This window comes from Mobula hypostoma, chromosome 12 (assembly GCF_963921235.1).
Source record: "Mobula hypostoma chromosome 12, sMobHyp1.1, whole genome shotgun sequence".
NCBI lineage: Eukaryota > Metazoa > Chordata > Chondrichthyes > Myliobatiformes > Myliobatidae > Mobula > Mobula hypostoma.
The window spans coordinates 87907906-87934395 of record NC_086108.1 but is presented as its reverse complement, the minus strand read 5'-3'; the positions used below and the strand labels follow the sequence as shown (position 1 = coordinate 87934395).

Below are 26490 nucleotides of genomic sequence, written 5' to 3'. Positions count from 1 at the left end.
ACTTTGTAATAGGGTTGGTTTTAAACTAAGTGAGCCAATCTTTGGGAATGTATGAAGATCAATATTGCTTTCAATCCATTGTTGGGGTGTGGTAGTAGTTGGCTATTTGATTACACAATAAGTGGGTTCCCTTTTAAAGACAAATGAGACATTGCACCTGAGTAAGAAATAAGATGGAAGAAAAATGATAATTCAAATGTTGAAGGGTTAATTGAAATGGGGGGCTGGTGAGGACTTGATTACAAAGTAAATACTGCATACATTCCTTGTGCAAGGAACTCATTTACCATCAACCAACTATTCCATTTCCTACTCACTTGTCCATTTTGTCCATCCTTATTATCCAAGAGACCCAGATGTTGCTCCTAGTAAATTGCTGAACACCCAATATTTTGTCCTAGAAGTTTAATTATTTAAAAAAAATCCCCATCAAGGTTGCTTTCAACACTCCCTTTTACTACCTGATCAGTAATCTTTTTGTTATGTCTTTGGGAAAGTCCATATTTATGCTATAATGTTTTAAATGTTAACATTGTCATTAGTGAAATGTGTTGTTTATGTCAAATCAAATCATTGCAGATTGTGCTGAGTAGCCCACAAGAGTTGCTATTGCTTCTGCCACTATAAAATAACATGCCCATGGCTTACTGTACATCTTTGGAATGTGGGAGGAAACCAAAGCACCCAGAGGAAAACTACTTACAGATAATTGAATCCCAGTATTATATCTGGTGCTGTAAAGAGTTGCACTAACAGCAGTGCCACTGGGATCTAATAAAGTAAACATTATTTTAGTGGAAAATGCTTTGAAGACTATTTGAAGTAATAATTACAATTGGCCATGTTGATGACATTCTATAAAAGGTCATTGCCCTACCTACTCTTAATGCTGGACCTTCCCCCCCCCCCCCCACAAACCTGAGTACTTCCAGTATGTTTGGTTTAATTTTAACTTCCTTGTACTCACTTTTCAATAACTAATCCGAGGCCTTTAGTTCCTACAAAGTGAAATCTAACACTATGAATGGCTGTGATGCTGTACTCCAGGATGAGCTCCTGCCTTCTATGCATGCTTTGAATGGGAAAATAAAACTACACCTGTTTGAATCTCTGCAGCATATGGTGACCCTGTGATCTCTGAATCAGAGGATAACCTCAACATCTTTCAACAGGGTGAACCTTTGCAAGGTGCCGGGCCCTGATAGTGTAACTGGTGAGGTTCTGAAAACCTGTGCCAACCAACTGGCAGGAGTGTTCAAAGATACCTTCAACCTCGCACTACTGCGGTTGGTGGTTCCCACCTACTTCAAAAGGGCAACAATCATACCAGTGTCCAAGAAGAGCAGGCTGTGCTGCCCCAGTAATATCACCCAGTGGCACTTATGTCTACTGTGATGAAGTGTTTTGAGAGGTTGGTCATAGCAAGAATCAACTGCCTAAGTAAGGACCTGATCCCACTTGCCTATTGCCACAGTATGTCAACAGCGGATGCAACCTCACTGGCTCTCCACTTGACCCTGGACCACCTGGACAATAGCGTTACCTACATCAGGCTGACAACAGCCTAGCATTCAACACAATCATACCCTTAGTTCTAAACAACAAACTCCAAAACCTAGGCCTCTGTACCTCCTTCTGAAGCTGGATCCAGGCCTTCCTCACTGGTAGACCACAGTCTGCGGAATGGAAATAACATCTCACTGACAATCAACACTGGTGCACCTCAAGGATGTGTGCTTAGCTCACTGCTCTACTCTCTCTACACCCATGATTGCGTGGATAGGCACAGCTCAAGCACTACCTATTACCTTGCCGACAACACTACTATTGTTGGCACAACCTTGCACTCAGCGTCAGTAAGACCAAGGAATTGATTCTGGACATCAGGGAGGGGAAGTCGAGGGAACACACACACCAGACCTCATCGAGGGATCAGAAGTGGAATAGGTAAGCAATTTCAAGTTCCTGAGAATCTATCCTGGACCCAAAATATTGATGCAATTACAAAGAAGGCACGACAGCAGCTATATTTCATGAGGATTTAAAGGAGAATTGATATGTCACCAAAAACACTTGCAAATTTCTATAGATATGCTATGGAGAGCATTATAACTGGTTTCATCACCACCTGCCACTGGACGGGATCAGAAAAAGCTGTGGAAACTTGTAAACTGTCAGCTTCATCATGGGCACCAGCGTCCCCAGCATCCCGGACACCTTCAAAAGGCAATGCCTCAAAAAGGCAGCATCAATCCTTAAGGACCCCAATCAACCAGGGCACGCCCTCTTCTCATGCCAGCATCGAGGAGGAGCCTGAACTCAACATTTCAGGAATAGCTACTTTCCCCCACCCACTACCAGATTTCTGAAAGGACAATGAACATTTCTTATGTATTTTCCCCTCTTGTTTTGCAATTTTAATTTAATTTTTTTATATATGTATACTTCATATTGTAATTCATAGTTATTCTTATGTATTACAATGTACTGCTGCTGCAAAAAATAAATTTCATAAATCAAGTGATATTAAACCTGATTTTGATTCTGTACACGTCTGAAATAGAGGTTCTGTTAATGCACATAAATAGCAGTTTTTTTTACAGCTGGCTAAATAATCTGATCATAGTAACCACATCACAGGTACCACAGAGCAACAGGCATGCATAATTTTAGCTGTAAGATTACGCTCAAAGTTTGGTCTTAGACCTTTAAATGTACAGGATCATGAATAGTTTAGATAAGGTAAGTAAAATGTTCCAGTCAGTGAATTGTTCAAGAATGATAAGATATCGATTTTAGAATGAGTAAAAACACAGCAGGAAGTAGTCATGATCTGAAATATACTGTAAGTTATTATTTTGTGATTGTTGATTTGAAGACTTTCAAATAATAAATATGATTTGTCAAGTGAAGATTCTGGATCAATGTGGGAAAGACTGGTCAAGCAGCACGTGAAAAGAGGAACATTCACATTTCAGACTGATTATCGTACATCAAAGCCAGGAAAAGTTAAAGGACAAACATTTTTTAAATGGGAGAGGTGAAGAGAATAGAGGGAGTGTCTGAGGTGGGGTGGAGACGGGCAGAAACTGAATAGCAAGTGGTGCATGAGTTGGGAGACAAGATGTGGAGGCATTAATAGTAGCCTATGTGTCTATGAGAGATAAAGGCTGAAGAATAACTCCCCTTGCTCAATCTATTCACCAGGTCAAGCAGCAAATGTGGACAGAAGAAATTCAGAGGTAATGGTATTAACTATGAAAAATGAACTTTGAAAAAAAATGGGAGCATCTGGAACCCAATAGGAAGATGTCAATGAATGCTGTCAAAAGAAAACAGAATTGCAGACCTATAAAGAAAGGGGGGGAACTGAGGGTAGTTTTCCCAATAAGGCAGCGCAAACACAATGAGCTTAATATTCACTAATTGTTATAATCGTATTAGCAGATACATGCTTACATGCTTACAAGGATCTACAACAGTGTTCACAATTAGGCCCAGCTTGTAGAGCTCCAGGATCCCATGTTCCATCCTGACCTTCAGGGCTGTCTGTGTGGAGTTTGCAGTGTGCCGATGTAGTTAACTGCCCTTTGTAAATTGGAGGCAGAATCTGAGGTTCATTGACGGGAATGTACAATAAATAGAATAAAATGGAATCAGTGTAGGGGGTCATATAACCTGGTGGTTGATCGTGACTGAAGGGGCTGTTTCTGTGCTGTGGGATCCTGAGCGTATGATTCTCCCGCTTAGTCTGAGGTTTGTTGGTCCAGGTCATACTGCAGAGTGTCCAGCACAACAATCCAGCCAGCATTCGTTCCATACAGATGGAGTGCTGTATTGCTCCCTGAGTCAGTATCTATGAAAAGGAATAGATCATTGATGTTTCAGCACTAGACCCTTCATCAGGACTGGAAAGGAATGGGTAAAAAGCCAAAATAAGAAGGTTGGGGGAGGGGAAGGCATACAGGCTGGAAGGTGATATAGTGAGAGGGAAGATGGCTTCATAAGTGTGAAGATCTCACTGTTTGTTGGAGTTTGCTTTACAGAACCTAACCATAGTGTTTCCTACCTGACAACAGTTGCTGAACATCAAAGTTTTTGACTATGAAGCTTTTCTCTGAACACGCTCCATGTAGATATGCTCAATGGTGGGGAGGGCTTTACCTGTGATGGACTGGGCCATATCCAGTAACTTCTGCAGGATTTTCCATTCAAAGGCATTGGTGATTCAATAACAGACTATGATGCAGCCAGTCAATATGCTCTCCAACACATATCTAATAGAAATTTGTCAAAGTCTGATAGCCTATCTCTTCAATTATTTCACTTTTTCTATGCCTTCTGATTCTTCTTTTTGTCTTGATTGAGTTTTGGAGATTGTTGGAGCCTGTGGCGTGCAGCTTGGAATTCGACTGAGTGATTTGGCACTCTGACTCAATGCCTACCCAAACAGTATGACTCTTTCGTAGGAGGTAGAAGTGAACAGTATGGGGTAAGGAAACTATAAATTTGAGGGCAGTGGTTGGGAGTTCTCCAGACTAGATGAGGTCAGTGATAGTTTCAGAGACAGATCTTTGAGGGTGTGGAGTGGGGTCCTCCTTGAGGGGTAGGTATAAGGAGGTGTCTGAGAATTGTTGCTTGGCTAGGGAGTCTAAGGTCAGGATTCATGATCTGAAAATAAAGGACGTGTATTGAGTTCAATCAACTTTATTTCTTACATCCTTCACATACACGAGGAATAAAAACCTTTGTGTTACGTCTCTATTTAAATGCAAAATGTGCAATCATAGTAATTTATAATAAAATTATAATAAATAGAACAGTCAACATAATATAGAGTACCCTCAAACCAGCGTGAATTCATCAGTCTGATGGCCTGGTGGAAGAAGCTGTCCTGGAGCCTGTTGGTCTTGGCTTTTATGCTACGGTACCGTTTCCCGGATGGTAGCAGCTGGAACAGTTTGTGGTTGGGATGGCTCGGGTCCCCAATGATCCTTCAGGCCCTTTTTACACACCTGTCTTTGTAAGTGTCCTGAATCACAGGAAGTTCACAACTACACGTGCAAAGTCCTGCGATTAGATTTTAGATTATGAGAACATTCAGTCCTCTTTTTATTGTCATTTAGAAATGCATACATGCACTAAGAAATGACATAATGTTTCTCTGGAGTGATATCACAGAAAACAGGACAAACCAAAGACTAACACTGACAGAACCACATAATTATAATATATAGTTACAGCAGTGCAAAGCAATTACCAATAATTTGATGAAGAACAAAGCATGGGCACAGTAAATAAGGTTTCAAAAGTCCCCGAGTCGATCGACTCCCGAGTCCCCGATAGCAGGCGGCAAAAGGGAGAAACTCCCTGTGATTAGGGAGGTACAGTTCCCATACTAGACAGTGATGCAGCCAAAATGGAAATGAGAAGAGATTTCTTCACTTGTGCAGTAGCAATTCCTTGGAATTGGACTGTTTATTATCTAAAGATGGAAGCTTGTCATACTGAAAGATGCAAGGAAATTAGAGTGGACTGTGTGGTGTCAAAACAAAGTGGAAGTAATTGATGGAGAAAAAGTAATGGGCGAAAGGCTGCCATGGTTAACATGGAACAATGTTAACCGAGAGACATGAGGAGAAGTGAAATGTCCTGAGTTTTGATTTTGGAACCTCTCTCAATATAGACTTTTCATAGATGCACGACATTGTATTGATCACCATCAAAGTGAGGCATTTCTTTAAGCAACACACATCAAAGTTGCTGGTGAACGCAGCAGGCCAAGCAGCATCTGTAGGAAGAGGCGCAGTCGACGTTCCAGCCGAGACCCTTCAGTCAGCTGTAGTTGTATTGTCCTGACGAAGGGTCTCGGCCTGAAACGTCGACTGTGCCTCTTCCTATAGATGCTGCTTGGCCTGCTGCGTTCACCAGCAACTTTGATGTGTGTTGCTAGCATTTCCAGCATCTGCAGAATTCCTGTTTTTGCACTTCTTTAGAATGTTTTTCTCATGACCTTTGGATAAGTTACAGTTGGATAAGTTGGGTAACTTATTATCTGGGTTGAGCATAAACTATTTGATCACAATGAATTGCTCTTAGAATGTAGAGAGTGGTATATTCTTGAGGAAGTTGATGAGGATCTGCGGAGAGTAGTTTGCATAGACAGAGAGTGGGAATGAGATTACTGAAGCAAAATGGCTTCCTTCCAAGTCCTAGGGAAACTTGATGCATGACGTTTTCTGAAGGAGAATATTTCAAACGGGAAACAAGAACCAATCACAGTATAAAGAATATTTTTGGTCTCATCCTGTTATTTGCCACTTCATAACTGAACACCTTTTGTTGTTACGTCTACCGAGTTACGGTATGATTGAAATAACATTTGACTTGTTTGTTTCCATTTATTACCTTCACTGTGGCTTTTTTTTATTGCCTGTCTGATATTTCTTGTCTCGGAGTAATATAATGGATGCATACTAGGGACATGTGGTTAAAATTACAATTTCCTATTTTAATTGCTGTTTTATATGCCTTCATAATCAATGCTGACACTTTGCCCATCTCTTTCAGCAACTGTACCTCTTGAGTCTATGGATTTCCCTTCATCTAGAATGTAGGACAGTAGTGAGTACAGCACGATAGGTATTTCAGCCCACAACTTATTCGACCAGTACGTAAAAGCCTAACTAAACTCGTTCCTCTTCCTGCGCATATCCTTCCTTACCCTGCATATTCACGTTCCCATCTAACTACTTCTTAAAACGCTTCTCCGATATTTGCCGCCTCTGACTCTCCCCAATGCCGATGCATTCCAGATATCCACCACCATTTAAAAATAACTTGCTCCCTACATCTCCACAGCTTACATCCTCTCACCTTCAATTCATATGCCTTCTAATATTAAACATTTCGACCTTGGGGGGAAAAAAGATACCAGCTCCTACTCTGTCGATGCCTCTGAAAATCGTATACACTTCACCCTCCACTACAGAGCAAGTCTGTCCAACATCTTCTCATAGCACACACTGCCCTGATGAAAGGTCTCGGCCCGAAACGTCGACTCTTTTATTTTATCTATAGATGCTGCCCGACCTGCTGAGTTCCTCCAGCATTTTGTGTGTAACCAGGCAGCATCGGGATAAACCTCTTACACCCTCTCCTGAGCTTCCATATCCTTCCCACAATGGGGCGACCAGAATTGAATGCACATTTGTATCGCCGCCCTATTGTTTCTGAAGGAGGTTATGTTTATTATAAAGTTAGTGACTGTGACCTTGAATTATCCCATTTGGATATTCGTCGCTTACCGACACCTAGATACTTTTCTACACAATGAACCTTTGCCGCACGATGAAAGACCAAGCGGCACCGGGGTCAGCGCGGAAGTGCCGCAAAGTTCACGGAAATGTGGGTTTGAACGCGCAATCGCCTATCCCGGAAAGTGGAAAAGGTTAAACCCCGTTCCGAACTCTGCTCAGCACTAAGGTTTGCCTTTGACGAGAAAGGGAGCTCTCCGCCTCTTTGCCAATCTACTTCTCGAGTCAAATTCAGTCACAAGTTGCCAATTACGCCGTTGTTTTGAGGTGGTCCTTCAGACAACATTTTCTCCACCTTCCGCCTTAACAAATGACTGCTCAGATTGCCATCACTCCTCACCACTGATCTCATCTCTCTATCCAACCGGCGCTGATCTGCCTTGAGTTTAGGGGCTGTCGCTCCATCAGCTGATCCGCGGGTTGGGCGAGGAGAAGTTAACTTTGTGACTGTCTTCTTTTTTGTACAAACTCCAACAACTCTCAGAGTCTCGGGTGAGTAATGGTCGAAAGGGGGGAAAGTACTCCTCCCTCCCCTCTCTTCCTTTCCCCCCGAGTCTCAGCCTTCGTGCGGGGCGAGAATGGGGAGTGAATTACTACTCGGTTCCACTCTCTCGGGTGGACCACATAGCATGATGGGCGCGGGTTCACAACTTCTAAACTTGTGCGTGTGTGTAACTCATGCTAAATAGGACTGCGAAACTCGGAATAAACCTGTCTCATAGTTTAGCCCCGTGAAAATAACTTGAAAATTTACTTAGTTGCGTTTTCTGTGAACAGGCTTTTTTTTTGCCTCTACTTCTGTAAACAAGGTTCGACCGGACGCATGAGTTAGATGTCAGAAATTTTTTCCATAATGGCTGAAGGAGCTTTCGAGTTTTTTTCACCAAAAAATGCATTTCCGGCTTTACTGCTTGAAAAATCTAATTTTGAAGTCATTCATTTCAAAGTGCCCCCCTTGGATGTCACAGCACCAAGCTTCAGGGCTATTACTAAACTTTAATGGGGCGTTAATCTTTTCTCATTTGGGATGGGGCGGGGAGTTGCATCCTTTATAGTCTGGCTTTTACAAAAGATGCACGCAAATGTTGTTGATATTGCTCGAATTAAAAACCTGTCGAGTTAGGATTTGAATCGATGTTCTTGGTGGCCAATTGGTCTTGGAACAGCATAACTTAGGGTTGGGTCCTTTGACCCACTGTCTCTACCTACCACGGTGTCACATCACTCTACTCCTTCTGTTTGCACGCTATCTATAATCCCTCCAACCTTGCCTGTTCACGTGCCATCCTGAATGCCTCTGAAACACTGCCATTGTATTTGTTTACATATTTCCTATTGGCAGCATATTTTGGCACCTATCACCCTTTTTCTCCAAAATAAATCTTTCTATGTAAATCTCCTTCAGATTTTTCCCCTTTACCTTGAAGCTATGCCTTCTAATACTTCACATTGCCATTTGCCACCCCTGGAAAAGGACTCTGCCCATCTACCCTATCGTTGCCTCTCATTGGATGTACTGACTGATTCTCCTCTGTGATTGGATACTGGAGTATGTGAAGAACATGTGACTTGCAGATCTTTTTAATTAATTTGTCATTTAAGAACTTTAAACAGAATCTTCATTTTAGGTCACAATTGGGTTAGCACTAATTATCTGAACTGTAAGTTAACTAGCAACTTTGAGCAGTGTGGCTTAGAACTGTGGAATTTCAGTCAGGAAATATAGGCCATTTTTCCCATGGACATGGCACCTCAGAAAGGTGGAAGTTCCTGGCTGGTGCTGCATCCCTATAGATCCAGAAAGTTGAAGTCATAGAATGTTTGTGTACAAATGTCCCTGCCTTTATTGTAATTGCAGCTGCACTGAATGGAGAATGAGGCTTCAGTGTGAGGAACCTGATTAGTCCTGGTTTGGTTATTTTATCTGAGTAGTTGGCGGAGGTAAAGTTGGTTTGTGTGTATGCTATTTTTTTTGGGGGGGGGAGAGAGTTTGGGGGCAGGGAGGGAGGGAATGCTGTTGAAATGCTCTGAACTTCAAAGTTCTGGATCATGAGTTGGAAAATGATAATAATTCTTGAACTAGGATTGATGCAACAGACCAATTTGGATCTTCTGTACAATGTTTTCCTGAAGAGTTAGATTAATAACATAGTGTGAAGTACCAGTTGTTCAGGTGTGAAATTGTAGCACAAGAAGGCTTGTTAACTTGCAATAGGGAGATAAACCATAAAAAGGGCATTGTGCACTCTCCCCAGCCTGCCTCTTGTGTTTCCTTGCATTTGGGATACATACGTTCAAAGTTTGAGATTTGTCATTAAACGTAATTCGGGGTTTTCTGCGACAGAGTATGATCTGCTGTTAACTTTGTGATATCAATGTTAACACGTTTAACTGTGTTATTAATCTAAGGAGCTGTCTGTAAGGAGTTTGTATGTTTTCCCCGTGACTGTGTGGGTTTCCTCTGGGTGCTCTGGTTTCCACCCACTGACCAAAGATGTACCAGTTGATAGGTTAATTGGTCATTGTAAAAATTTCCCATAATTAGGCTAGGCGTCATGACTCAAAGGGTCTAATCCATGATGTATCTCAGTAAATACTGAATTATTAATGCAAGGGCAACGTTGTTGGTTGAATTAGTACCTTGCAGTATGATGAATATTCATTGTAGAGCCAGTGTCCAGCTGCGTAATGCTGACTCCGGCTGCTGATTATCCATCACCTCTTTGGTGCTGTCTGGAAGCCTTGTCGGGTATGTTTTAAAGCAAGAAGTTGTAAAGCCAGTCTGGTGATCGGCAGTTAAAAGTAAACTGGATGGATCAAGCTTAATTTCATTTTTGTATTTTTAAATGATTTCCTCCTTTTTTTGCTAGTACATATCCGAGATATGGGGTTTGCAACATTTCTTTAAAGAGTTCAGGCTTAATGCTTGACCCGAGGTGAATGATGTTTTTTTTTGTCAATTGCCTGAATGCCCTTCTCTTTGACTACTATCTGCTTATTCCTGATTAGTCTATTTGTGTTCTCTGTTCATTCCTCCTCTTTCATTCAAAGTTTAATAGTTGCTTAACAGGTTCACGTGTGGAAGAATTATGACTCCAAGGCTATGAGCAATATTTGGCATGAATGTAAAACATTACTGCTCAATGCCTGTAAAGACCTGAAGATGTTAAATACTTGTAAGGAATTTAATGTTGGATGGCACTTTTTCTTTCTGTTGTACTGATGAAGAATTTTAAACTTCCAACCACAGATGTGATCTTTCTATGTAAATACCACATTACCACATACAGAAATCCTGATTTCCTCCAATTTCTTAGATGTTGTAACACAATATTTTTAAAATTGATTTTCTTGTGAGCAGGCACCTTTGTATTGTACAAAGGGTGCTACACTGTTGGAGATATCATCGTTCAGAATGAGAATATAAAGGACTTGTATTATGAGATGATAAAGGATTTGTATGATAAACACAGGAGAGTCTGCAGATACTAGATTCCCTGATAAAGGGTCTTGCCTGAAACGACTCTTTATTCCTTTCCATAGATGCTGCCTGACCTGTTGGGTTCCTCCAGCATTTTGTGTGTGTTACTTTGTACTTGTATGAAGTGCTTTTGCATGCAATAGTTAAGTAGCAAACATCACTGCCAGTTCTGTGTACATTCTCAGAAAAGACCTTTGGGATAAATAATAAGGCCTTTTTTAATCATATTGCAATTAGATTGAAGCACATTACAAATCGAGTTTGGGTTAATGAAAGATACTGATGGCTTAAAAAGCAGATTAAAAAGGCCAGCAAAATTATGAAAGGCTTTTGGTTGACTTGAAGGAAGTAACTTTTTATTTTATGAGGCATTAGAAATGGGATTCATAAGGGGTGTAAAAGGAGATCTTGTGGCTGTAGGAAAAGATGAATAATTTGCCATGAGTTTGCTCGACCACAGTTATATACACGTGATGGAAGAGCTGGTTGGGTAATAGTGAAGTAACTGGAAAAAGAACTGAAATGTGTGAAAATACCACATGATTTAAATGTTAGGATATTAAGGAAGAAATAGCAGAAGCTCTGACTGTAACATTTTGGCTGTTGAAATTGCACCAGTTGAGCAGCTGTTTGACTCTTAACTTCTCTGTTCGTGGAATCTGTAAACTACCTAACAAACCATGGTGGCAAATAAAATAAGAACTTAAATTTAAAAAAACCATGATCAACTTGTTGTAAACAGCAATTACTATTAGCTTTTGTGGTAATAATATACTGATAATGCATTGGATATTACCAGTTTAGATTTTTTTAAATTCTCATGAGGTTTGTTGATAATTATAAAGAGCTTGTAGAATAAAGGACTAGCTTTCAATGTAAATATGATGATGGTTGCTTTGGTTCAAAGGCTTGTCAAAATTGGTTATTTTCAGGGACACAGTTAATCCAGTGTCCTGCACTTGGCATAAATTCCAAATTTTCAGATGGTGTTATTTCTTATTAAATTAAGTGAGCAATTTTGATTACTCACAGATATCAAATGATGTTTATAAGATGCACCAACAATTTGTCTGCAGTAAAGTTAAATAAGTATTTTTGTGTAGTTCTTTAAAGAGATTAAGGAAAGTTATGAAAAGTTAAATTATTTTTTAACTCTAAAAAGAAGATGCTATGCACTTGATTTCTTTCAGAATAATGAATGGCTGTAAGATTCTTTAATTCTTCCAAGGAGATTGTTGCCATTTTAAATTCACTTCTTGCACATTCCAGTTTTAAATGAGCAGGATAAATATAATTTATTTCAAAGTGTGCATGATAAAATTTAAACTGTATAAATGTATTCATCCCCATATTTCTGCTGCTGTAAAATTGAAGATTAACCAAATAATCCAACAGATTTTAACAGGAAGGATGTATTGTGAAACTCATTTCACCACAGCTATTAATGACAGGGCAGTGGGGCTTGATTAGAGAGTTTGAAAAGTTCAAACCTAATCTTTCCCCATAACAATTCCGATTGGCACTTGTACTTTACCCATAGATAGCACAGGAAGTTCCGCTTCTGAGCTGCGACCTTCAGAAGATGCTGTATGGTTCAGTGTCTTATTTTATTGTACCTACAAGGGTCACGTTCTGGACCTGTCCAATTCTTTCAGCCTGAAGTAGGGTGGTGGGGCTCAGTGGCATATTCTTGAGGTGGAAGAAACCACGACAGAGTTTTACCCTATCTTCGCTTAACACTGATGACTTCCTCAACACGTGATTCTGCAGGTGCTGGAAATCGGCCTGGAGCATTGACACTTTACTCCTTTCTATAAATGCTGCCTGCTGAACTCCTTCAGCATTTTGTGTGTGTTACTATTTCTTATTTTTCAGCTGTGGGAATCTTGGTTACTGATTTATTCCCTTCCTATTTATTTTCCACTTTTTTTTTAACCAGAGGCTACTAGCCACCCTTGAGGTAAAGTTCATATTTAATTGAGCTGTCCACATTGTCCACATTATGGATGACTAATGGAAGAGCTGAAAAGCCAGCCCTTCCCTCTTATGTTACAGCTATCAACAGTTTAGTCATCGCTGGTGAAATTGATTGTCTAGATGTTAGTAGAGGGTAGTTCATTAAAGGTCTGGCATTGTCACTTGCCAGTTATGCCCAGTTAATGCAGCAGCATGAGAACCCTTGGTTTCTAGGCAGGTGCCAGCTATGTGTATGGTGGGTTTTGAGTAAGAAGTGTTTTGAGGGTGGAAGCAAGTACTGATGAATCTTTACCTGGCTGTCATTTGCCAGGCGAATCTAAATTTACCTTAATCTCACCTATTTTGCTGTTCTCTTCCCAGCACACTTGTGACTTTTGTTTAGACAAGTATGGATTTTTAGGTAGTATTCCAATTTTAAAATCTGCGATTCTGTTGGGGGGGGGGTTAAAACTCTTAATGATTAATTTAACTGGTTAAATCAATCATTAAAAGTATTTTTAAAAAACCCACAGAAGTAGGTGACAGGCAGTTGTGTGACCTGCCTGTTTTGTTCCAGTTACCTAAAGCACTTTATCAAGGTGTATTAGAATTAGTCAGCACAGAGGGAGTGGAAGGACCATTATTAAATTGGGAGTGATGTAAAGGGAGGCAGAATAGATTAGATACCACTCCTTTTAAGTCTTGTAAAATCTCATTCCTTTGAATGAGTCACTTCTCAGTGACATTTTTTTTTAATTTTATGATTCATGTTGGATGATTTCTTTATCAGTTGAATAGATTGGCACAACTGGACAAGTATTTGATAACTTGTTCCATTTATCAACAATTTAAAATTTTAAAAAAATCTAAATCAACCTGTGGTAACATATGTGAGAACTGTATCAAAAACTTGCTATGTGAGAGTTTTGTGGAAAATTTGCCAAGTCTACTTGAATACAGAGTGTGTTGTTTTTTTTTAGAAGCATGAAATTTCTATTTGCCAAGTTAATGGAAAGGGATGAGGGAGGGGCACTAAGTACAAATGCCGTGTTCTTTCATGTGCTCTCTGAGAAAATAGACATTTCTCAATTCAGTTAAGAACTTGTTAAACCATCTAGAGGTGGCTGATAGTTGAGTTTGAGTGGGTTTGAGAGACGTTGCAGATAAGTTTATATCCACAAGTTGTCCTGGTGATGAATGGAGATACGCAGGCCATGATAACAAGCATCTAGTTCTTTTGAAGTTACTGAGGGTAATAAAAAGGACCAAACAATGAGAGATGCATTGCTGTGAGTGTGATGCATTTGGAACATATTGGGTTTAGAATGAGGGGATATAGTTACTTAGCATTGTCTTTGATCTAGTCGGCCAGTTGGAAGTCCACGTCGAAGCGCAAAGGTTGATCGAAGCCCGATGGCTGGAACCCCAAGTCTGTGACTCTCTGCGAGTCCATTGGGGAAGTCAAAGGGTCCAATGTCTGCGGTTCCGCAAGCCTGCTGGTGTTAGAGGACTGCATTAGTGTGGGTGGGAAACAGGGAGGAGAGGGGCTTGTTTTGCTGCTGCTTTGTTGCTTGGTATGTTCTATTGTGGGAATGCTATGTTGGTGCCAGAATGTGCAGCGACACTTGCGGGCTGCCCCCAGCCCACCCTCGGGTGTGTTGGTTGTTCTCACAAGTTGCATATTTCACTGTATGTTTCTATAGTCATGTGATAAATAGATGTGAATCTGGCTCATAATGTACACATGTGATTTGACTCATTGTTCTTTGGCATATGGCATAGTATGCCAGTAGCAACCCAAACATTTTGGATGCTGTTTGACCTGTGCCTAGGAAGTGAAATGCTGAAAACCCTTGCCCCATTGGGGAGGATGTATGCTACCCAGCTGCATCTGCAATGGCACAGCTAACACCAAAGCAATTGCTTTTGTACTAATGCTAAACTTGGTGTTGTACAGACTGTCATTGGATGGTTTCAGTTTTGGAACAATATGTTTTGAGACAACGTGGTGCAGAAGCTCTTACATTTAATGTTACTGGGCTAGTTCACAATTCTACAGTGTAGAACCGGAGGAACAATGTTAAATTGAAGTGCTTCACGTTAGCGCTGCAGTTGTAGGGCAACCTGACATTGTGTCCGTTTTGTACTTCTATTGTAGTGGTGGCAAGACACCGCAGTCCAGTGTGTATGTAAATGTTTGGAGCACTTTCACTGATCCGTACAGACTTTGGCATTGTTTCATCACAGATCACAAGGTTGTGATGTGCATCATGAGACTTTCAATTAAATGTTAGAGCAGGAATGTGGAAAATTTTAAAAGCAGGATACTGTTTAAGTTGCTTTCACATTTAAGTTATATTTGAGTTAGCTTTGCTGATTAACATTCCGATTTAAATGAAGGTTGGGTTCTGACTCTCACACTCAAAGTGGATGGGTTTTACCCTTCACTTTCATCACCTTCAATCGTACAATTTTATTTCAAAAATATACTTTATTCAGAATGAAAAGTATACCAAGGAAGAAACGGGGCAAAAAATGATCTATGTTCGTGGTAGTTACTGTTGTGTGTTTAATATTTCAATAATATTTGAGTAATCTTCTAAATTTGAGTAAGCATTCTTTGTGTAAATAATTCATTACAGGATTATGTAAAAATAAGTGAATTGCATTCACTTTGAGGCCACCACATGATACGTGCACACCTTGTTTAAAGTAAAAACCAAAGTTAGACGCTCGTTCCTGGCTCCATCTTTTCCTTGCAATTAGGTTTATATTTTGGCCTTACAAAACGTAACAGTTACAATCAGAAGTGTAGACATTTTAAAAAGCCAAATAAGCTTAGCATGATGCCACTCCTGTGACCCCTGGGGTAATACATTGTTTGAGGCTCCCTCCCACCCCATCACCCCCGCACTAACTCTGCCTCTCCATGTGCTGTATGAGAAGGTGCCTGTAATGTGGTCCTTCTCCACAGAAACTTAGCATTGGCTGCACCAAGCTTCAGGCTCTGTATGTACTCCTGTGACTTTGGAGCACTTCTCCCACCATCTCCATTCCTAATTAATTTCACTATTTTCTGCCCAAACCACAGGCAACCATTTTTCAAAGTTGCTAATAATATCTGGTCTGTGCCCAACAGTAACACTTTTGCTCTGTGTTCATTGTACAGATCTGTGGCTAATATATCTCTGCACTAGATTTTCCAAGTGAGCTCCAGCCCTGACTCCCATTTATTGTCATTATCTATAAGTGTGGAAATCAGTGTATTTCCTTTCCTGTCCTCACCTATTACCTGTAAATAGCACTAAATCCCAAATTGTTAATATGTCAATATTGTCCCTAACTTTGAGATCATAATATCCAATCTAAAAAGTGACCAAATCCAGCTGCTTCTCTCTCTCAGATTAATTTTGGTTAATCTGGTAACTGGTACCAGGAATAACCTCTCAACAAGAACACCTGATTGGAGATCCATCCACAATTTGCATGCCACATCTCCCCCCCACCCCCACCCCACAGAATCTAGTGAAATCGAATTAAGAAAAGTACTGGGTGATGCCACAGCTGTATCCATGCTGAACACCATGAGCCATTGCCCCAGAGGGCAAACTGGTGTTCGTGCCGACCTTTGTCCCATTGGCTGGAAAGCAAGGGAAGACCTTGTTGTTCAGAGAAAGTGTGAAAGTGATGAAAGCAATGGTTCAGCTGCAACAGTTGGTGCAAGTAATAGATCTGAGAATGCCTCTGATATGTTAATCAGGCCTAGTGTGGTTTTGTTTAAAACTGGATGAGAGATAAAGGAGTTTAAGGAAAGTTGCAAGCACTCGTCTTTTGTGAGTATAAAGAAACAAAATCTACTGTGTGCATTAAGGTTATTGCAGGAACTTTAAGTGGGAGACAAAAAGCTGCTTGTCAAACTAGACATAAAGACTAAATCCCAGCTAGATGAATGGAAGGCTGAAAAGAAAAGAGACAAGAGATACAAACAGAAAATTCGAATAGTCACATGTTGTGGACGAGGAAACCAAGAGGAGAGTTCAGATCATAAACGGAGCAATAGAACGATTAATAATAGAATACTCCAGTGAGCTAAATGCATCTTTCCAAGGTCAAGATGCACAAACTAAAAGAAGAGGAAAGGTGTCCAGAGCTGTCAGAACAAATCCCTGCAGCCTCAGAGCCATCTCCTACAAACACCATGGAGGAGGCCCTAGAACTTGTGGTTGTTTTCACAGCAACAAGTCTCATCTGCCAAACAGAGAGATCATCACCCATGTAATGAAAGGCATTATTCCAAAAAAGTAAGAAATCCTACACAGCAATTAAGTTTTTAGGCCTGAAACGGAAAATTTAAAATTTACTAATGTGAATGTCTGTATATAGTAGTTTTGTTGATAATATGCTCTGTAAATAGGTGAGATGCATTCTACATTGAGTTGGAGCTTGTAGCTAAGCAGGGAGGAGTGTTGTCCTTTGGTGCTCCTCCCCCTTCCTTTCCTTCCATGGTCTTGTACTCCCTCCTATCAGGTTCCCCCCTTTCCAGTCCTTCATCTCTTTCACCAATCAGCTTCCTTTTCTTTGCCCCTCCCCATCCCAGTTACACCTATCACCTACCACCTTGTACTTCCTCCACCCCTCCCCCCCACCTTCTTGCTCTAACTTCTCAACTTTTTTTTCCAGTTTTGATGAGGAACCTTGGCCTGAAACATCAACTGTAAACTCAGTCAAACCTGGACTCCTGTGTCTTCTTTTGAACTAGTTTAATGGTTTGATGTTGCAAAACACAACAGACCCCCTTTCACTTCTGTCCTAGATGCAACTTCTGTTGATGTTCTATGGTTAACCTTGATTATCTCTGTGGCCTGGCAATCAATTATAAATGGTGAGCAGTGAACACTCTTGAGCTGAGAGGAATGCAGCCCATTTCAAAAAGTGCAGTTGGTTTTTTGGCTTGAAGCATTTGGTGCTGTGGATGAAAGTGCAGTTTTACCAGTAGTGGCCATGCGAAGCAAATGAAAGCAGCATTGTCATGGCAAATATAGTCAACTTAATCAGAAACAAGATTAATTGCTGTTTGCTATAGCAAGATGACTAACCACAGAACTGCATTTACAGTGGATTGGTACATACCAGATCCAGAACATTTTGGCCCAATTCACTGCCCCAATTGGCCAAAGGTTCGTGGCAGTTGTTATAAAGGTATAAAAGTTATATATATAAACTACTGTTTAACTGAGTAACAAATTATGCATTTAAATGAAATGCAGAACAAATTAGAACACTACCAATACAGTACAATAAAACTACTGTATCTCCCAGTGGCCACACATTTTAATTCCACATCCCATTCCCATTCTGATATGTCTATCCATGGCCTCCCCTACTGTAAAGATGAAGACACACTCAGGTTGGAGGAACAACACCTTATATTCCGTCTGGGTAGCCTCCAACCTGATGGCATGAACATTGACTTCTCAAACTTCTGCTAATGCCCCACCTTCCCCTCGTACCCCATCTGTTATTTATTTATATACACACATTCTTTTTCTCTCTCTCCTTTTTCTCCCTCTGTCCCTCTCACTATACCCCTTGCCCATCCTCTGGGTTCCCCCCCTTTCTTTCTCCCTGGGCCTCCTGTCCCATGATCCTCTCATATCCCCTTTGCCAATCAACAGTCCAGCTCTTGGCTCCATCACTCCCCCTCCCACTTTCAAATCTCTTACAAGCTCTTCTTTCAGTTAATCCTGACGAAGGGTCTTGGCCCGAAACGTCAACTGTACCTCTTCCTAGAGATGCTGCCTGGCCTGCTGCGTTCACCAGCAACTTTTATGTGTGTTGCTACAATAAAACTGTATTAGTTTCTAATAATTTTGACTCAGTTCTCATCTGTGGCTTCAAGTAGCTACTTGCATGCAACAGTGACCACGAGCTGGTACACCACTTTGACACACGGGCTAAATCGAGTGAGGGTAGCTTGCAGGCCTCATACCCTGGTGAGAAAGGGACATGCCTGTCGTAGCGTGAAGTTAACTGTGGTGGACTGGGTGTGCAAATCCAGCGATTTACACACCCAGGTGGTTATGGAAGATGGTTTTGCAATGCTTCATGGAGAACGAAGGGCATGACAAGGCCCAAAAGAAGTCATGGTCATCTACAGTTACCAAGAAAGTCCTTGGTCTTTGGTTCTTGATGCAAACAACACATTTTACTGTATGTTTTGATGTACGTATGAGAAGGCATTGGACTAGCGACCTGAAGGTTGTGAGTTCGAGCCCCAGCCGAGGCAACGTGTTGTGTCCTTGAGCAAGGCACTTAATCACACATTGCTCTGCGACGACAATGGTGCCAAGCTGTATGGGTCCTAATGCCCTTCCCTTGGACAACATCGGTGGCGTGGAGAGGGGAGACTTGCAGCATGGGCAACTGCCTGTCTTCCTTACAACCTTGCCCAGGCCTGTGCCCTGGAGAGTGAAGACTTTCCAGGCGCAGATCCATGGTCTCACAAGACTAACGGATACCTTTAACATATGACAAATAAAGCCAATCTTAATCTCCAATGTCAGATCTGTGCTTTTTAAATTTTGGGTCTGGCTGAAATATGTTTAAATGGAGTTATCATCTACTGTGCAGAGTTTTGATAAGTCTCATTTCCTGGAAGGTTCACATTGCCTCAACTCTGTTCTCTCATACTCTCGCCAACACTCAAAGCTTGCTTCATGATTTCTCATTGTAAAATTATTCCTATTTCTTGTTGGCCTCTTTTAGGTTTTCTTAAAGTCCTTGCTCCGGGCTTCGTGTCTGTGGACTCACTTTTGTTCTAAATGCTATTTGCTTGCTTTTATTGTTTGCATGATTTGCTTTTTTTCCCCTCTCTCTGCACATTGAGTGTTTGACAGTCTTTATGGTGTCTTTTGGGTTTCTGTGATTTGTGGCTGCCTGTAAAGAGACAAACCTCAAAGTTGTATAATGGATGCATATTTTGATAATAAATGTACTTTGAAGCTATTACATATTTTGTACTTGTAATGTAGCTGTAACATCCATTCCAACTGTGGTGTAAACAACCATGATCATGCTGGATTGGGTAATTTGCTGCTTTGATCATTTTTTGTGCTGCTGATTGAGCTTAATGAGATTTCTGTCGAATCAGAGCATTTCATCATATAGCAAAGGATGTGGATGTTTGGCCCATCGTGTCAGTGATGTTTGCTTGAAAGTGTTGTCTAGATATTTTGTGCTGCAACACTATAATTTTTGCCAGCACCCCATTCAGTTTTCATTATGTAAGCCACTAGATCTGTTTGCATCACACTTTCCGACAGGTGTTGATGGTTTTCGTATACATTCTTAAAGTTTCCTAAGTTTTATGAGGAAACTGCAACTGGGGCCAACCCATGCACATTGATTTTGCTACCAGGTTTATTTGCTTCAGCTCATAACAACGAAGACTGGGCCTGGCTCTATTCTGTTCTGTCAGAATGCTGCTTATTCTGTTACATGGACAATGCCCTAATTGTTGTCGTAACCCAGCTGCCCGAGTTATTAAAAATACAGGACATGGGCTGAGGTAATAACTAACTATAGAAATGGATACCTTTTGGCATAGCTTTTCAGCAGGTTTTTTTAAAAAAAAGCTTTCTGATCTCACTGGTGCCTGTCATGGAGTATGTCTCCTGATTAGTGTCCAATGGCAACGATTGGCCTTGACAAACTCATGAGCAAGTTGACTATTAACCCTGATGGGAGGTGGGAGACTGTCTCTGGCTGATGATCTCCAAACTGAAATCATTAAAACATTGTCCGTCTAAGCCATCCTCCTTCTGGTGCCCCTCCTTCCCTTTCTCCTGTGATCCAAACTCTTCTGTCAGATTCCTTCAGCCATCTATCAACTCTAAGTTTCTTACTTCATCCACCCTTCCCTACCCACCCACCTGCCCCTTCACCTGACTTCACCCATTATCTTCACGCTTGTACTCCTCCTCCTCCCCCCCTCCCCCCCTTTCTTATTCTGGTTTCTTACCCCTTCCTGTCTGAATGGTCTGAGTTTGAAATGTTGACGTTTATTCCCCTTCATAGATGCTCTCTAAATTGTTGAGTTTCTCCTGCATTTTGTGTCTGTACGCTTGTGCGTGGAGGGAGGGAGGGAGAAATATTGTACTGCAAGGAGTTTTTTAGATTAGATTATGAGAACACTCAGTCCTCTTTTATTGTCATTTAGAAATGCATACATGCATTAAGAAATGATACAATGTTTCTCCGGAGTGATATCACAGAAAACAGGACAGACCAAAGACCAACACTGACAGAACCACATAATTATAACATGTAGTTACAGCAGCGCAATGCAATACCATAATTTGATGAAGAACAGACCATGGGCACAGTAAAAAAAAAAGTCTCAAAGTCCCGAGTCCCCGATAGCAGGCGGCAAAAGGAAGAAACTCCCTGCCATAAACCTCCAGGCACCATCACTTGCCGATACCTTGGAAGCAGTCGACCACAGCCGACACTGAGTCCATCCGTCCGAAAACTTTGAGTTACCGAACAGCCTCTCCGATACAGCCTCCTGAGGGCCTTTGACCTCTCCCCGGCCGCTGAAACACGCAAAGCCGAGGATTTCAGGGCCTTCAGCTCCGGAGATTCTGGTTACCACACAGTAGCAGCGGCAGCAAAGCGGCAATTCAGAAGTTTTCCAGATGTTCCTCTGTGCTGTCACGTCTGTCTCCATCAAATCAGAATTGTGCACGGTCCCCTACTTGACAGATAACAGATATTCATCGCCGGAGAGGCCGTGCGCGCTGCAGTCGCGCCACCATCTTCTCCCCCCTCCTGGGAGCAATTTGGCCTCATTTGGCCTACGGATTTCACAATGACCATTAAGATGCATTTATCGTAATTTCATTTTTGTTGCCCCACGCCCCACTCGCCTGCACACTGGAAGCAATTTTTAGTGGTCAATTAACCAACCAACTCAAGCATGTGGAAGGAAAGCCGAGCGCCTGGAGCAAACCGGCCTAGTCACAGGGAGGAGATGCAGACTCCAGACAGGACCAGCAGACGTTAGGACTGAACTCGGGTTGTTGCTGCTTCCTTCAGGCAGCAGTTCTGTGAACTGTCTATTTGTTGCCTCTGATTAATCTTTCACTTGGGGAAAATTCGATGTCATTGGTGAAGCTGAAATGTATTGTCCACTTTTGTGATGGGTCCAGCTCAGTGGGCCGCCGGTCAGTGTGGCGAAATTCCTCTGGACGAGGAGATGCAGAATTTTGGTCCGACGTTGGAAAAAGCAGCAACATATTTCTGGAAGAGGTTTGACTCTGGATGCAGCATTGCCCTCGTTTTACTGAATTAGAGGTGCTGCTGGAACAGCTTTGGATATCTGCAGCGGTTGGAAACCCCTTGAAGTTGTGGTGGAGGCAGTGGATGTATGAGATGATGTTTGTCAGTCTGGTTGGCACAGAGATTAACATAGGGCATCCACCCTAGACCAGGCCAATGGAGGAAATTCACATTCCTGAGTTGTGCCCCGTGATGTCGTGGGACTGGTTTATGCTCTGGTTTGGGAATTTGCTAGAATGTTTTATCTCCTCTTGCTGAATGTAGTTGCTTCAGTTTCTTGTTTCACATGCTGGCTCCTGTTATCATTGAGAATATGTTGTTGTTGTTGTTGTTCGTCCATCGTTGGCGTCGATGAGGACCTCGACACCATAATGATGGTGTCGAGACTAGCGCGTGATTTGGATTTAAGTGAGGGAGAGTTGCGCAGCGTCAGCCTCACTCTCTCTTCCCAATTCCCATCTGGATCCAGTGGCAAGACAGAGTCTAGACGGCTGGAGATGGGACTAGATGCAGTGGATGACCAGGACGTCTTCTGTGTCTTGTCCTGCTCTACCCGTTCCACGACGCTTGCAGAGACCGCCTTCTTGACTGTTGGACCATCCATTGGTCTCGTCCGCTCAATCCGCCGGAGTCTGTCTTCACATGCTGGGATAGACAACTCTCTATCTCACCGAGGGTTTGAGACCCGTTGGCTACCCTCACCTGGTTTAGCCGGCTTGTCGAAGCCGTTGCCCGGGGTGTGGCCGCTGTCGCATGCAAACAGCTACGGGGAGCCACAGGTGAGAGCTGAGTGCCAGGTGGGGACCAAAGGTGGACTAACCGCCCTGAAAAGGACGCGACATGTTCCCCCACCAGAGGTGCTACCCCTCCCTGACACCCCATACACCCCATTGAGAATAAGGGAGTTGTTGAAGACTGCACCCTCTCCATTTGCTGTCTGATTGTCCACCACTATTCATTGCTAGATATTGCGGAAACACACAAAAAACTGGAAGAACATTGGATCAGGCAGCATCTGTGATGGAAAATGGTCACGTGATGTTCAGGTTGAGACCCTTTATCACAGATGATGGCTGACCTGCTGAGTTCCTTCAGCTTTTTGTGCGTTACTCCAGACTCCAACATCAGTGGTTTCCATTTGATATTGCAGGCCTGGAGAGCTTTGATCTCCATTGCCTGTGAGATATTCAATTCTCTCTCTTGCATGCTGACTTGTTTTGCAGCTTCAGAAGACTGGCACCTCATTTTTAAAGCATGCCTGCTGCTGCTCAGTGCAATCTTCTGTGTCCCTCACTGAACCGAAGTTAATCACCTGGCTTGTTGCTATGATGGACGAAGGGACACACCGGGCTGTGAGGAAAGACTGTTGGGTTGTATACTTGTGTTACTGCTGATGGTTCACAGTAGTTCATGGATGTGATGTGCACTTTTCAACCGTCAATCAACGTCAATCACATTTCACCTGAGTTTAGTGCCACTTGATGTAAATATCAATGTCATAGTGATTCTAGACATAGCATGGAAGTGGGGCCCTTGGCTCACCAACCATCAGCTGCCTATTTATACTAATATTAAATTCCACTCCCCTCCCTCACCATTTCTTTAACTCCTCCCAACTTAGGCTACTCACCTGCACGCACTTGGGGACCAATTAACCTGCCCTACTGCTGGTCTTTGGGATATGCAGAGAAGATGTGCAAACTGCGCATAGACCAAGACCAGGATTTGAACCCGAGGATCTGGCACTGGGAAGCGGCAGCGTTACTGGTTGTGCCACCCTTACCAGTGCGTAATGAATATCGGGGATGAGTGGTTGTGAAGGAGTTCCCCGAGGGTCAGGGTATCTGTCCACTGAGAGAAGATGTCAAGTAAACTGATGATTTGTCTGGATTTGGTCCTGGTGTGAAGGCAGTGGTGTGGGCTGCAGTGGAATCAAGAATCTGCATTGTAGAGAAAAGCATGGGAGGAATAAATTCTGCATTGTTCGGAAGATTTAAAGGAAACAGCAAACTTGTATTTTTATGTCAAATATGTGGAAAAATAAATTATTTATAGTTGAAAGCTTTGGCAGCTTGAAGGCCGAAGGCACTTGCCAAAAGCTGTCCTCTAAAAGCAGGAAGAAGTCAGCAAGTCAGGCAAATCTATGGTGGGATAAACAGTTGGCATTTCAGAGCTGGGACCCTTCATTGGGACGTGTATGGTTTCAACATTTTGGTGGAAGGTCCTGTAACAGTTCTGGCACTTTTCAGCTCTGCTTTGGGACTTGCAATTCTCTTGTCAGTAAATTTCCAGAATTTCAAATTTTACATTTAAAAATCTAACTTTGTATCTGTACCCTCAAAAGTGTTAGCAATGCAAATAGCTTGCACAGCACTCTGCTATTGGCAGAAAAAGCATTTAGAGAGGGAGAAGCATCTGCCCCGCTCCATGGAGTGGGATTAATGATTGGAAGAACTGCTGGACTTTTGAACTTTCCCAGATGCTTTGGTGATGGGTATAGCGTGTGGCGAGGGAGCCTAACCTTGATTCAAACCCACGTTTGTACTCCGACAAGATTGGTACTTTGGTGGTGTCTGGAAATGGGGCTGGGAACTTAACTATACTCTTTTATGAGGGACAAAATAGTGTTGTCATTTCTTCATTTTTGGGAGATGGTAAGATTAATCCTGAATCCAGTGCCTGGAATTGATGGAATGAAGCTGATGTGGCCTGACCACTCTCTGAGGGCGTGTGGCCTTTATTACTGAGGTGACATCTGCAGGAGGTTTTCACGTAGAACATAATTAGAACATTGTGAACAAGTTCAGAGGAAGGCTGTCCCCTTTTGCCCGGCTGGCATGCTGGCTGTGGATTGGAGTGCGGGCAAACACTGTGTGCCTTCTATCGCATTCCACACTCCATCCAGCTTTCTAATTTAAAGTGAAATTGAACAGGCTGCATTCGCAGATTCAGTAAGCACCTGGGCTCACTCGTTGACGGGCAGTGGTTTAGCACAGTGGAAGTGAATTAACACTGGTTCTACTCAGGTGCTCTTTTATTTTTCTGACTAACAGACCCCAATCAGTTTAAGTTAGACAATCTCCCCTCCTCCACTCTCACCCTGAACACCGGCGTGCCTCAAGGCTGTGTGCTGAGCCCTCTTCTGTACTCCCTTTTCACCTATGACTGCTTTCCTGTACATGGTTCTAACTCCATAATCAAGTTCGCAGACTGCACCGCGGTGGTTGGCCTGATCAGAGGGGATGACAAGGCGGCCGACACGGACGAGGTCCAGCACCTGGCCACGTGGTGTGCCGACAAGAACCTGGCCCTTAACACCCAGAAGACCAAGGAAATCATTGTGGACTTCAGGCATGCCAGGAGCCACACTCACGTCCCCATCTACATCAACGGGGCTGTAGTGGAGCGTGTATCAAGCTTCAAATTCCTTGGTGTCCACATTTCCGAGGATCTCACCTGGTCCCTGAACTCCTCCATCCTGATCAAAAAGGCACAACAGCGCCTTTATTTCCTGTGGAGCATCAACAAGGCTCACCTCTGTCCCAGGACATTGATGGGCTTTCACTGCTGTGCCATTGAGAGCGTACTCACCAACTGCATCTCAGTGTGATATGGCAATTGTCCCGTATCAGACCGCAAAGCACTCCAGTGGGTGGTGAAATCTGCCCAACGGATTATTGGCACCCAATTGCCCACTATTTAGAACATCTACCATAAATGCTGCCTGGGCAGGGTGAAAAGCATTATCAACGATGCATCTCACCCTAACCATGGAATTTTACTCTCCTCCCATCCGGTAGGTGCTACAGGAGCCTCTGCTCCCGAACCAGCAGGCACAAGAAAAACTTCTTCCCTGAGGCTGTGAACCTGCTGAACCTCACATCACAGCGCTAAGCAGTATTGCACCCATATCGTACTGTCTCAGTACTTTTATATTTGTGTGCTGTAGCACTTACTTTTTATTCACAGTTATTTTATAGATAACAATCTTCTTTGCATTTCTGGTCAATCAGATGCTAACTGCATTTCATTGGCTTTGTATCTGTACTCAGCACAATGACAATAAAGTTGAATCTAATCTAATCTTGTTTTTGTGGGAGATGCATTGCTAGGTTACATAGACTTTACAGGGTTACTTGGCCTGAATATTGGGCACATGATAAAACAGTGCTCGGCCTTCAGAAGCTGGGTTGATCTTTATGGTGAACAATTTAATTGTATTTTATATAGTTATTTTTAGAGATACAGCACAGTAACAGGCCCTTCTGGACCTTGAGTCCACGCCGCCCAATTACACTCATGCAACTAATTAACCTATTAGCCCATACGTCTTTGGAATGTGGAAGGAAGCTGGAACACCTGGAAAAAATCCAAGCAGTCAAAGGAAAAATGTACAAA

General features: G+C 42.3%; 1 protein-coding gene across 2 annotated transcripts in view; it reads left to right on the top strand.

The window, feature by feature from the left end:
* Window positions 1-7449: 7449 nt before the first annotated feature.
* LOC134354979 (very long chain fatty acid elongase 1-like) overlaps window positions 7450-26490 on the top strand; it is a 101079-nt gene continuing 82038 nt past the window's right edge. For both annotated transcript variants that reach the window (XM_063064567.1, XM_063064566.1), the window contains exon 1: window positions 7450-7808. The gene's annotated coding sequence lies outside the window, so the exon portion shown is untranslated. The remainder of the gene's footprint in view (window positions 7809-26490) is intronic.